The sequence below is a fragment of the Lactuca saligna genome, chromosome 4 (genome assembly GCF_052625555.1).
Source record: "Lactuca saligna cultivar CGN05327 chromosome 4, ASM5262555v1, whole genome shotgun sequence".
Taxonomy (NCBI): Eukaryota; Viridiplantae; Streptophyta; class Magnoliopsida; order Asterales; family Asteraceae; genus Lactuca; species Lactuca saligna.
In genome coordinates this window covers 329,071,178-329,083,278 of record NC_136420.1, presented here as the reverse complement: position 1 = coordinate 329,083,278, position 12,101 = coordinate 329,071,178, and the positions used below count along the sequence as shown (strand labels likewise).

General features: G+C 37.5%; 1 pseudogene; it reads right to left on the bottom strand.

The window, feature by feature from the left end:
* Positions 1-9,463: 9,463 nt before the first annotated feature.
* Positions 9,464-9,582, bottom strand: LOC145044755 (5S ribosomal RNA; annotated as a pseudogene).
* Between the last annotated feature and the right edge of the window lie 2,519 nt (positions 9,583-12,101).

Sequence of the window (12,101 nt, the reverse complement as noted above, 5' to 3'; positions counted from 1 at the left end):
TATAGGTTCCACTTCAAGTTTTGGTTCGAAGACAAATAGCTTGGTTGTTGGATCATTGTCTTCAATGTGCTAGACTTGTATACAATGAATTAGTAAAGGTATTATCTTTTTTTCTTTTTCTTTTTCTTTTTTTTATAATTCAGAATAAATAAATATTTGGGAAATATTTCAGATCACCCATAGTTGTCTAGTGCATGAACTACAATAGTTTCCTGTTCTTAAGATGCACATTAATGACATTGCTGGGAGTTTTTTGTTTGAAGGTCTTCAACCTTCACAAACAATGATTGGACACTTACTAGAAATGGAGGTATTAGACCAAAGTACTTCAATTGCGATTTTTATACATACATGTTCCTGTTTATTAAACCAAAGTATTTATGGTGTCAGGTTACTTCAGTAAAAACTTGTAGTTGGTATTCACCATTGACTATTGATTGACTTACTTTTTTCTGTTTGATGCAGAGTCAATCGGTAGGGAAGTTGTTAATTTTTCAAAGTAAAACAAAGGGTTGATTGAACGAGAGAAAAGAAAACACCAACACTCCATGGATAATAAGAATAAAAAAGATAAAGATATGAGGGAAAAAGGTAAAACAAACTCGTATGTATGAATATGATTTGTATGGTAATTAAATTTATAGTGTATGTATGTTTTGGTTTGCATGCAGTCTTTTTTTGGCAGCTTGGACAAACTTTGTCGCACCTGATCGTCCATGCCACTCTTGGTAAAGCAAATTTATAGTGTACTTCTTCCATTCATGTTAGTAATTTCTCATTATGATGTATTGTTTATTGTGCATTTTTATTTTTAGGAGGTATTTTACTTTCTTTAATATTTAAAGTTACAGGACATGAGTATCGACACATCATGGAACATTTAGGGTAGTTGTTGCTTTTCCTCTTGGTGATCCATCAATGAAGTAGCCAACATCATGTAATAACATTTTAGGGGAAGATGTAGGTATATGTTTTTTTAATGAATAATGTAATCATATGTATGAATATGAAATACAGTTTGTTATTTGTATGACAATAAATTTTATGCAATTGATTGTATTTTTTGTATATGGTATTTTATTTTCTGTTATGAGACATTAAATGCAAATTTAATTTAAAAATTAATAAATATAAATATATATTTTTTAGAACATTTAAAATTATGATACGCAAAAATGTGTGTCATCTTCATTTATGACATGGCCTTTCTTGACAGGGGCTTCGTTGATACGCATTGCGTGTCATAAACACGCGCGTCGTAAGGTTACGACACGCAAATGCGTGTCGTCTTCATTTATGATAGGGCCTTCCTTGATACGCATTGCGTGTCATAACCACGCGTCGTAAATGCGCGTCTAAATGCGCGTCGTAAATGCGCGTCGTCTATAGATGACGCGCAAAAGCGTGTCGTCTCTCTTTATGACAGGGCCTTCCTTGACGCTCATTTGTGCGTCGTATGAGCGTTTTACGACGCGCAATGAGCGTCGTAAAAGGGCTTTTTTCTAGTAGTGTGATTCCACCGAAGATACATCCTCTGTACCAGCTATGAAGATTCAATCTACCAATTATTATGTAGATGGTGAACTTTCGCAGTGTCCGGAGGAATTCAAGATGCTAATTGTTGCGTTAAAACACTCTATTTTATCAAAAGCAACGTTCAACTCTTTTTCTGTTCCGGTATCCTGGCTTTCTCAAGCAGGATCTACAACTACATACAACAAAGCCACTGATTTGATTACCTTTCATTTAATCAATGATAAAAAGGTTAGGCTTTCCAAGAAACTGTTTTGCCAGCTTCTTGAAATTCCAAATACACCTCCATTTGTTAAATTTCAATTCTCTCAGATCATTCGTATGTTTAATGAAATGGGATATCAGCCCCCATTGTCAAAGATCAGTGACTTTAAGAAGTATGGTCTTCCAAAACTATGGAATTTTTTGTTTGGAATCTTTTTGCGTTGTTTAACTGGAAGAGCAGTTGTCTTGGATAAAGGAAGGATGGAGATATATGCCATGGTGGCTGTTTTGTATTATGATCTTCCTGCTAATTACTCCACACAGCTATGGCAGGAGTTCCAGAAAGGGGTAGAACACACGAATGTTGTTCATGGCATTTCGTGTGCTCGGTATTGGAGTCTGATTTTGCAACATTTCTACAACAAGGAAGGTATTCTGGTCTCCAATGAAGAAGAAAAGGTTACTTTTCAGTCTTACCATTTTCCAAAGGAGGTTGTTGATGATGCTGATGAATTTCCAAGTGTTGCTCAGATTCTCGATGCAATGCTTAAAAGGGTGGATCCTTTGAATCCTGTCTTGCAGGCATATTTGAAAACATTCGATTCTTCTATTCCTACGAGAATCTTATTACCACGTGAAGAAAAGAGGACCAAGAAGTTGAAGAAAGCTGAGCCTACCTCACCTGAGAAGAAAGCGAAGGGATCAACACCATCCAAATCTCCAAAGAAGAAGCCAAAAAATGTTGTTGTGATAGTCGAAGCAACGCAAGTGATTACGCCAATAGCGGAAGAGTCACAAGAAAACATGGTTATTCCTTCGAAAATAGGGATGTTTCGAAGAATAAAGATGAAATCCAAGCATAAACGCAAGTCTTCATCTCAGAAACTGCTTCGCAAACCTCAACTTTCTCATCAAGGAGTATTGTTTCGTGAGGTTCCTGTTCCTGTTTCTCCTGCATCCAAGAAACGAGCAGCAGAAGACATGGCGAAACATTTATCTCAATCGAAGAAGAAGACGAAGAAGGCTCGGAAGATTGTTTCATCAAGTGAGTCTACAGAAGAGGATGAGCGAGTACCAGAAACTCCGGAAGTCACCTCTATTCTTACAAGTTCAATTCCAGAGACCACTGTCATAATCACCCCGGAAGTTTCGATTTCCAAATCAATTTTTGAGGAGGTGAGAACTTCAGGCTTAGGTGAAAATGTTTCGAAGGATGCAGACCAAGGTCCAATCATCTCTACTCCTTTTAAATCATTAGTTTCTGTTACACCAACATCAACCATTCTTCTTACTTCAACTACTATCTCTCCAACCTTCGAACACATCATCAATCAACCAATCACTTCCATGTTCTCCTCTCAATCAACTGATACCCCCAAACCAACTTCACCCACTGAAACAGATCATGAAGGGTTTGGAGGAACATTCAAAGATTTGGAATTTCATGATGAAGAAGAAGATTTCCCTGATCACATGCTCATGACTATGAAACAATACAAAATTTTGAATCATAAGTTGAACTCCATTATTCAATCCCAAGCTGATCTTGGAGGGGGTTCATCAATTTCCAGTTTGGAGGTTGATTCAATGTTGAAGCTGTGTGAGTCCAGATTAATTTCCAAAGTGTCAGACATGTTGAAGGCTTCGGAGACAGTGCCTATGGAGAAGATTGATTACTCTGATCAAACAAATAAGCTTTGTCTTAAAACTCAAAGATCTGATTTTCTGGGAGAAGTGAAAGATCTACGCAACGTAACAAAAGAATGACATGTTCTTTATGTTCAGGAGGTTAAGAAAGTGAGGGAGGATGTGAATTCGAAAATCCAAGAGCTTCATGAAGACATGAACAAGGCAATTTTATCTGTTCAACATGATTATGCGTCCTTACATCAGAAGGTCGATATCATATGTGATACTGTTACTAAATTTGTCAAGATGTATGAAGGTTTGATTCCACAAATTTCTCAAATCTCCATGTTTGAAAATGAAAATTTTGAAGGAGTGATGAAGATGTTGAAAGAGTTGAAGGAAATATCATAAAAACCAGTTTCGTCTCTGTTGATCACTCCTGAATTTTTTTCACAAAAGTTTGTACAGTTCGAAGCTATTCTAAACAAGCAACTTGCTCCATTCTTTCGAATATCTAGTCTTCTTCCCACAACAACTGCCCCTCCTGTTTTCACAGGGGTGCAAGGGGGAGAAAGGAAGTCCACAGAAGAAGAAGCGAAAGTTGTGGGCAAGGTATTCCCTTTGAACATCCCATCAACAAAGCCAGTGTTTGTGTCTGATCAACCAGTGACTTCAACAATTGTTACAACATTGCCAATTACACGAACAATTTTGAAAGGAATTGTTATTGGTAAACCTTTGGAGTCTGGTGGGAGTGGTTCGAAGCCAAAAGACTTAACTGAAAAATCTACTTCGAAAGACAAAGGAAAATCAATTTTAGTTGAAAAATCCAAAGAAAAAAGTAGGCTGAAGCTGAAGCTGAACTCGAGAGAATGAGGCTTATTCAAAGCGTCATGACTCAGAGGGCTGGAGATCCGAACGACATGAATAAAGGTGATCCAGCTAAGCATTACAATTATGAAACAATTGAAGCCTTGGTTGCCCTTAACCACATGTACTTTTTTGATAAGAAAACAAAACAGAGTTATGTGGTTACAAACACTGACGCTTGCCAATTGGATTTCTCTGCTAATGAGATGATGTTGATCATGCCTCAATTCAAAGAAGAAGGAAATTTTAAAGAAAAGAATGAAGGAACCCATATGAAGATTCGATTTCATGCAGTTCTTGGTAAAGCACCTGAGGAAGTCTGGTCACTAATCAAGATTAAAAAGGTGATTAGCATGAAGAAAGATGTGCTCTTCGAAAATATTGTTCAAAATGTTAAATACATTGTGGCCAGGGAAAATGGTAAAACATGCGAATTCACCATTGCTGACTTTCCTCTGATGAACTTGTATGATCTTATACAAGTTGCATTGCTTCTTAAAGACAAATCTTTCTCTTATTTGCAAAATACCAATCCTAAAGAATTCAAACTTAGAGTTGCTCACATCAAAATTTTCATTTAAAATTATTATGAGTGCCTTGCACTAACTGATGTGGAGCTGGCAACTGCGAAAGGAATGGAAGTTAAGGTTCCAATGGCTCCTTTGTTGACTCAGACTGAGTTAAAGAAGTTTGCAGATGGGGAAATATGTTTAAAGCCGTTTGGAATTGTTTTTGCTGGGAAGGATAAAGCTAGAAAAGCGAAGAGATTTTTGTTTCAAGCTAGCGAAGTGGAGAGATATTCAACATCTCAATATACAAACTTAATTGTTCGTATGAACCACTATAAAAAGAATAATGAAGGCGATAAGAAGGAATTGAAGAAGATTATTTCTTGGTACACTGAAGTTCGAATAGTTTTGCTATACTCCATCACTCTACTTATAAACTGAAGACTTCGACTTTGATTACAAAGGGGGAGATTGTTAGGGTCGAAGTGTTGTAATTGTCGAAGTTTGTATTTAGGGTCTTCGAACATTTCTATAAATTTATTTTAGTAAGGCATAATATTCGAAGCATAATGTTTTAGTCCTTAGTATATTTTTTTGTACGCTTTCCTCTCATATAAATAGGAGAAGTTACTAGTGTCTTAGTAACAAAGTCTTTACAGATTATTCATTGTACTCTGTAAACTGTTAGAAAGCGTAATAGAGCCAAACAGATCATATTTACATCGGTGTTCAAATCTCGCATACTTACTTTGAATTCACACTATAATTCATTCTATACTCGATTCTTTGATTCATCACTTTAATTTAAAAACTGTGAACTAAAGACTTGTAAACATTTGGAGAAAAGTTTGTATAAGTATGAAAAGGTTTGTAAGTAATTGTAAACATTTGAAAACCCTAGAAAATCCCTATGATTCCTACTAGTATAAAAAGTAGTCTTCTACCAAGACGTAACTGTTTTGAAAGTACCCTTCTACCAAGACTAGATTGTACGCTTATTGATATTATTTTCTACCTCATTGATTATGTGAATGTGGAACATGTTAAAGGTATTAATAACATATTACCCGGATTTTTAATCCGTTTGCAATTTTCGTATGCAAAGTGTAAGTACTGTAGTATTTGTAATGAGTGACTACTTTGTACTAATTTGCCTTAATTGAGGGTTAAGGTATAATGTGATGGCTAGAATCCATACTATACGCTCTCTATCATGAGATTTTGGGAACTAAATGCGAACCTGCATTTCTACAAGCCGTGAACATCCACATTACTATGATCATGTATACCCAATATAATAATCACAATGCAGAGTGATTCATTGGTATACTTAGATCCTGAACTTGTTCCATGCTATAGCACCTTGTTATGTCTGTTCTGTTATCGTGTATTATAAGCATATTTATGTAAGCGTGTCTATATAAATGTATTCATTAAGCGTATCTATGTAAACATATTCATGTAAGCATATCTATGTAAACGTATTCATGTAAGCGTATCTATGTAAACGTATTCATGTAAGCGTATTCATGTAAACGTATCTATGTAAACGTATTCATGTAACATGTAATGTATTAGTGTAGACTCATGAATGAACTGACTCTTTTGTGATTCCTTGTACTTGGAATGGTAAGTAGTATCTCCTAACTACACCTATTATAGTTACTAGTAATGTACGTGTATCACCGAAAGTATACCTTTGCTACCCAAAGGTACTAAACTGACTACTGGAACTTTAATGTCTATATATGTATATATGATATATAACTAATATTTAGACGACATTCGGACGAGCAACTGATGCCCTAAGGCCACATCCTAATGAGGAAAAGGAAATAAAGTGAGCTAACCCCCCTAAGTCCTTTAAACATTATTTATATAACTACACATATCTAGGCATGCATTTGACAATATAAAGCATAAATGAAGTTTTTGTAAAACCTTTGAAAGTTTAATACTAAGAAACGATGACTTGATGTCAGTTTATAAAACGAATTAAAGTATTTTGTTTAATAAGACAGTATAAGTATAAGGAAAACCTTTGTTTGAAACACATTTGTAATAGAGTTTCAATGGAAACATACAGTATGTAAGACAGTTTGATAAATAGTTTTAAACATGTAAAAACATTTAAGAAAGTCATTTGAAGAAATCTGCTTGGTAAAACAGTTAACGTATAGTAAATCCATTTGCATGCTAGTTATTAATCACATGTGATTGATATAACCACTAGCATTATTCAACTTGTATTCCCCAATAAAGCATTTATAAACATTTAGAAACATTTAAAAGGTAAGGGGTATGAACTCACCTGCAATGAGTGGATCGGATGGAAGTGTCGGATAAGTGCTCGATGTCAAGTGAAGACTTAGATACACCCAATGATCCTAATAACATATCAAGACATATGTATATATATATATATATATATATATATATATATATACATATGTCTTGATATATATATATATATATATATATATAATTAATGATTATAACACTAATTAAACATGTATAAACATCCTAATGTGAGGAAAACACTTTGGTCAAAGTGTTAGGAGGCTATCGGTTGCAACAAAGGAGTGCAAGGCCTTATACGGGAGTTTATGGTCAATGGACCATACTTTAAGGAGTTTACGCCCCAGGGGAGTTTACTCCTGGCCATAAACTCTCAATTAGGTCACCAAATGGGGCTCAAAGCTATAATGACTTAAGTGGTTAAGTGTTCCAAGGCTTAAACAAGAGGTTGGGTGGGTTTAGGGTCCAAGAATGGCCTTGTATGGTGTTTATGGCCCTGGGACCACTTCCCCATGAGTTTACGGCCGTAAACTCATGGTATGAAGTACCAAATCGTGTAATGAAGTCCCTAGTTCAATGGTATGAGGTTCTATGCTAAGTTCCAAGGCTTACTAAGGGGTTAGGGTGTCATTTGAACCCTTAAAAGGGGTTTACGGCCCAAGAACATGTCTTGGTCGTAAACTCCTTAAATCCTGTGATCCCTTATGTTTTCTATGCTCTAAACATGTTAAACCTAGTGTACAATGAGTTGGAAAAAGAGTACTTACGATCTAGGAGCTTGAATGGTCGATTTTGGTCAGGAACACAAGTGTGTGTTCTTTGTGTTCTTGGTGGAACTTGAAGATCTACAAAATGGAATGATTTCATAGATGAAATCATGTAAGATTACTAGTTCATGCAAGATATGAACTAGTTAAGATAATAAACTTACGATATTTGAAGATCGGGGACGAATATCGGGATGATACTTGAGAGGATTTGGGCCAAAGGGAAGGGAGGAATGAACAAATGACCACTTCTTCATCATATAAGCAAGAGTTTACGGCCCACATGGAGTTTACGGCTGTAAACTCCCATGTGTTGGCCGTGAACTCCTTATAGGGGTGTTTAAGGTTATTTCTTTGAGCTACCACTTCAGCCGATAAACCCTGACACTTATTCCTTAAGTGTACAAGGCTTAGAACGCTCAAATAAACTCCTAATTATGCTACAAGATAACAACAAAGAGTTTGACTTTTAATGAAGTGTTAGACTGAACAGGATGGAAAATTTCCAGTTGTCACATCATCCCCCCGTTAGAGGGAATTTCGTCCCGAAATTAGAATTTAGGTAAAGAGTAGGCATGAATAATCATGCAAGGAGGTGGGGATACTTCCTACTCGATTGGTTCTCATGCTCCCAAGTGAATTAGGATCCTCGGTTGGTATCCCAACGAACCTTCACTAGTGGAGCGCGGAGTTGCTTCATCCGCTTGACCTTTCGGTCCATGATTACTACGGTTCTTCACAAAGGCGAGGCTCTCATAGATCTCGATCTCGTCAAGTGGGATTACGAGAGTCCTGATGGAAAGGTATGTTTTGAAGTTCGAGACGTGAAGGGTGAAATGTACGTTACTGAGTTCGTGGTGTAGGTTGGGTTTATGAGTTACAGGTCTGATTCTGGAAAGAATCTCGGAGGTCCTAAGTATTTTGGATTTAGCTCTCCACGCTTTCCGAAGCATATCAAGCCTTCCCACAGTGAGACATCCAAAAGGATTTGGCCTCTCACTTGGAATTCTAAGGTTTTCTTCCTCTTGCTTGTCTTCCCAGTCAAGGGCCACTCCCTTCCGAGTCAAAGTCCTAAGAGGTTCTGTAATTCGCGAGGAATTCTAAATGAATTATGATAGTAGGTTAGCGAGACCTAGAATTTGGTGAATTCTCGTAGGCGTCTTCGGTTCTGACAAATTCTCAATGATTTTGATTTTTGGAAGTGTCCCCAAGAATTCCCACATTACTGGTAATGTGTCTTAGGAATTCGACTCTTCAAATCTAAAACTTGTATTCAGATAACTTTTCGCAACGCTTCCCTGATCGTAGTGTTTCCATGGTTTTTTGTAGATGCTCTTTATGATTTCCTTCTTACTACGAGAGTAGATAAGTAAGTCATTTACAAGGACAATGATGAACTAATCTAAGTAACCTACTCATTATGTTCATGAATATTATGGGCATATTGGTCCTATCCGAAGTATATCACTATGGACTCGTAGTGTCCGTATCGAGTTTGGAAGATTGTCCTCGGAACATCCTTCACTAACAATCGCAACTGGTGATATTCGGATCTTGGGTCCACTTCTGAAATGCACTTCATTCCTTGAGGTTGATCAACCAATTCATCTATGTGAGGTAGAAGGAAATGATTTCTAATGGAAGTCCTATCGAGGTCTGCGCTACTAGGACTTCCCAAGGTGTTACCCATCATAGTACTTCTCTCGCCTTAGCACGTTTAACTGCAGAGTTCTGATGGAATCCGATGCATTAGTGCTAGTATGATCGCACCCACTGAAGTCTGTCTTCTTGATGAATAAGACTGGAGCTCTCAAAGGTGAGGAGCTTGGTCTTCTCATTCTTTCAATGAGTAGTCGTTAAGCTGTCTGGACGATTCTTGTATCTCCATTGGCGTGAGACTGTAGGGCGATCGGGTTACAGGAGTTGTATTGGGTTCTAAGTTTGTTCGCATGACGATGAGAGCACTTGTAATCTTGGGCAGTCTCTGTCCTGAAGTTCATATTAGAAGTCATACATGGTTCATCAATCGCAGTCTCGTATATACGAGTTGTATGAAATTAAGAATGAAAAGGTAGTCGAATAAATGCTTCCCATTTAACCTCACATCCCAACGAGGAAAAGAGTTAAAGTGAAATCATCAATTCTAAAAGTGTAGAACCTTGATTATATACCACCCCTTTGTATACATTCTTCAGTGATAGATCAACCGTATGGGTCTTTGGATTGAACTTGATGTACTGTACGAGTGGTACCTCGGGGAGGTTTGCTGAGGTTTCTTCAAGAAGGCTATGAAACATGAGGTACTCTATGCATGAGTACTTCAGAGTTCTAGAATGACGGCTTCGCTAGAAAGGCGATTTTGGAGAAGGAGGTGTGCGCACGAACTGGTATTGCGAGGATCAAATGGACTCAAGTCATATGATAATATTGGACAAACTTGAAAGTAAAGATACTAGATTTGAACATAAAGGCGTTACAGACAAAACAATAGTGCAACTTTTAATAGAGTTACTGTACTTTAGAGTAACTACAAGAATAGTGTTGCGAACAAAGTATAGTACAAAAGACAAGTATACGCAGCACGAGGGTCCCTTACTGATGGGATCTCGCAAAAGATAAGACTCGAGTTGCACTAGTTTTAAACATGTTTTATGGGTATATTTCAACGAAGCGCCTTAATTACATTTATGTGGATCCGGAGTGGTCTCTCATGCGGCAGGGATTCTTAGTATTCTCCCGTTTGAACCGGAGTTCTTTGTTATTGGACAATCCTTTTTGAGGTGTCCAATCTCACCGCATTGGTGACATATCGGGATGGTACTAGCATCGGTGGTGGAAGTGGTGTGTCGGGTTGGAGTTATATGGACGTGGGTGCTTTCATTGATCTTTACCTTTGGGCAACTCCTGTGATAGTGTCCTGTCTCTCCACAACTATAGCAAGCCTGGTTGGCTCCGGTGGTGAAGGTGGATCTATAGAAACGAGCAATGTGCCCTAATCTATTGCAATTGGTACATTGCAATACTTAGCAGGCTCCATTATGATGATAGCTACACTTGTTACACTTCAGGACTGTTCCTTCATAACGCTTGGCTGGTACGGAGGTGGTAGGAGTCGCCACTTGTTGTTGTCGCATGGTAAGCCTTTGAAATCGCTTGCATTCTACTTGGGCTTGACGTTTTCGTTTCTTGAACTCTGAGTTGTTGTTTTGGGTGTTGGCGACTGTTACTATTTGTTGACTTGTTGGACCATTACCACGATCGGGATTGTCAATTCATTTGTCAATCTTGTTTGCGTTGTTAGCGCTGCGGTTTGCAAGGACAACTGCCACGGCAGCCGTCATGGCAGCTGTTACCGCGACTTGTAACGTAGTGGCATCGATATGGAAGATAGGGGTTTCGTTGCTCGGTGGGCTATCTCTGGGTGACGACATGATTCTGTAATATGAAAGATGAGGAGTTCGTGAGTTGTTATGGTTGTGCCTTTATATGTTTGATTCTGACTAAGAGATGAGTTATTATACATGAAAACTTAGCTTATACACGTTATGATATAATCAAGATTGGGCGGATAATAAAATGTGTGATTCTATTCAGTCCCACATCTCAATGAGGAAAAGAAACTAAATTAGAAATCTCACATTCTATTGTCTACCAAGTCTTCATTATATATAACTCGGGAATGTATAAATGAGGAAATTTATAATAATAATCTTCTTACGAATCCTTGTTGATGAACTAGAATTCCTAGTAAAGGTTACTATTGACCCTAGATGAACTTCGATCGTTCAATGGAGGAGTAAGAGTATGTTATTGAAGGGTTGACCTACATCCCTATGATGCAGTCCTAGTATGGAATAGAAGTGTGTTCACGAAGGTTTGACCTACATCCCCATGCTGCAGTCGTAGTAAAGAGTAGAACTAAGTTCGTAGAATGGGCTCTAGACGTTTGTCATTCAAGCCTAGGTATTATAGGTTGGTGGATAGTATTATCCAACCACTGAAAGAGACTTGAAAATGGTTCCGGAGTTAACTTACTATAGTCCAATGACTTGACTAAAGCAAGTTGCCGATAGACTCCAATGATGGTATGATGAAAGCGTTTGAACAAAGAGTGACATGGAAGTTAGCCGACTGTCAATATCATCGATGTTTAAGATGTAATAAGTTTGGGGAAGTTGACCTTGTAATAGGTCTTACATCACATCTGGAGTAGAAAAGTCTTTGATAACATAAAGACCTAACTAAAAGTACTTACAGTACAAGGTAGTCACATAGAAAAGTGCTACACAGA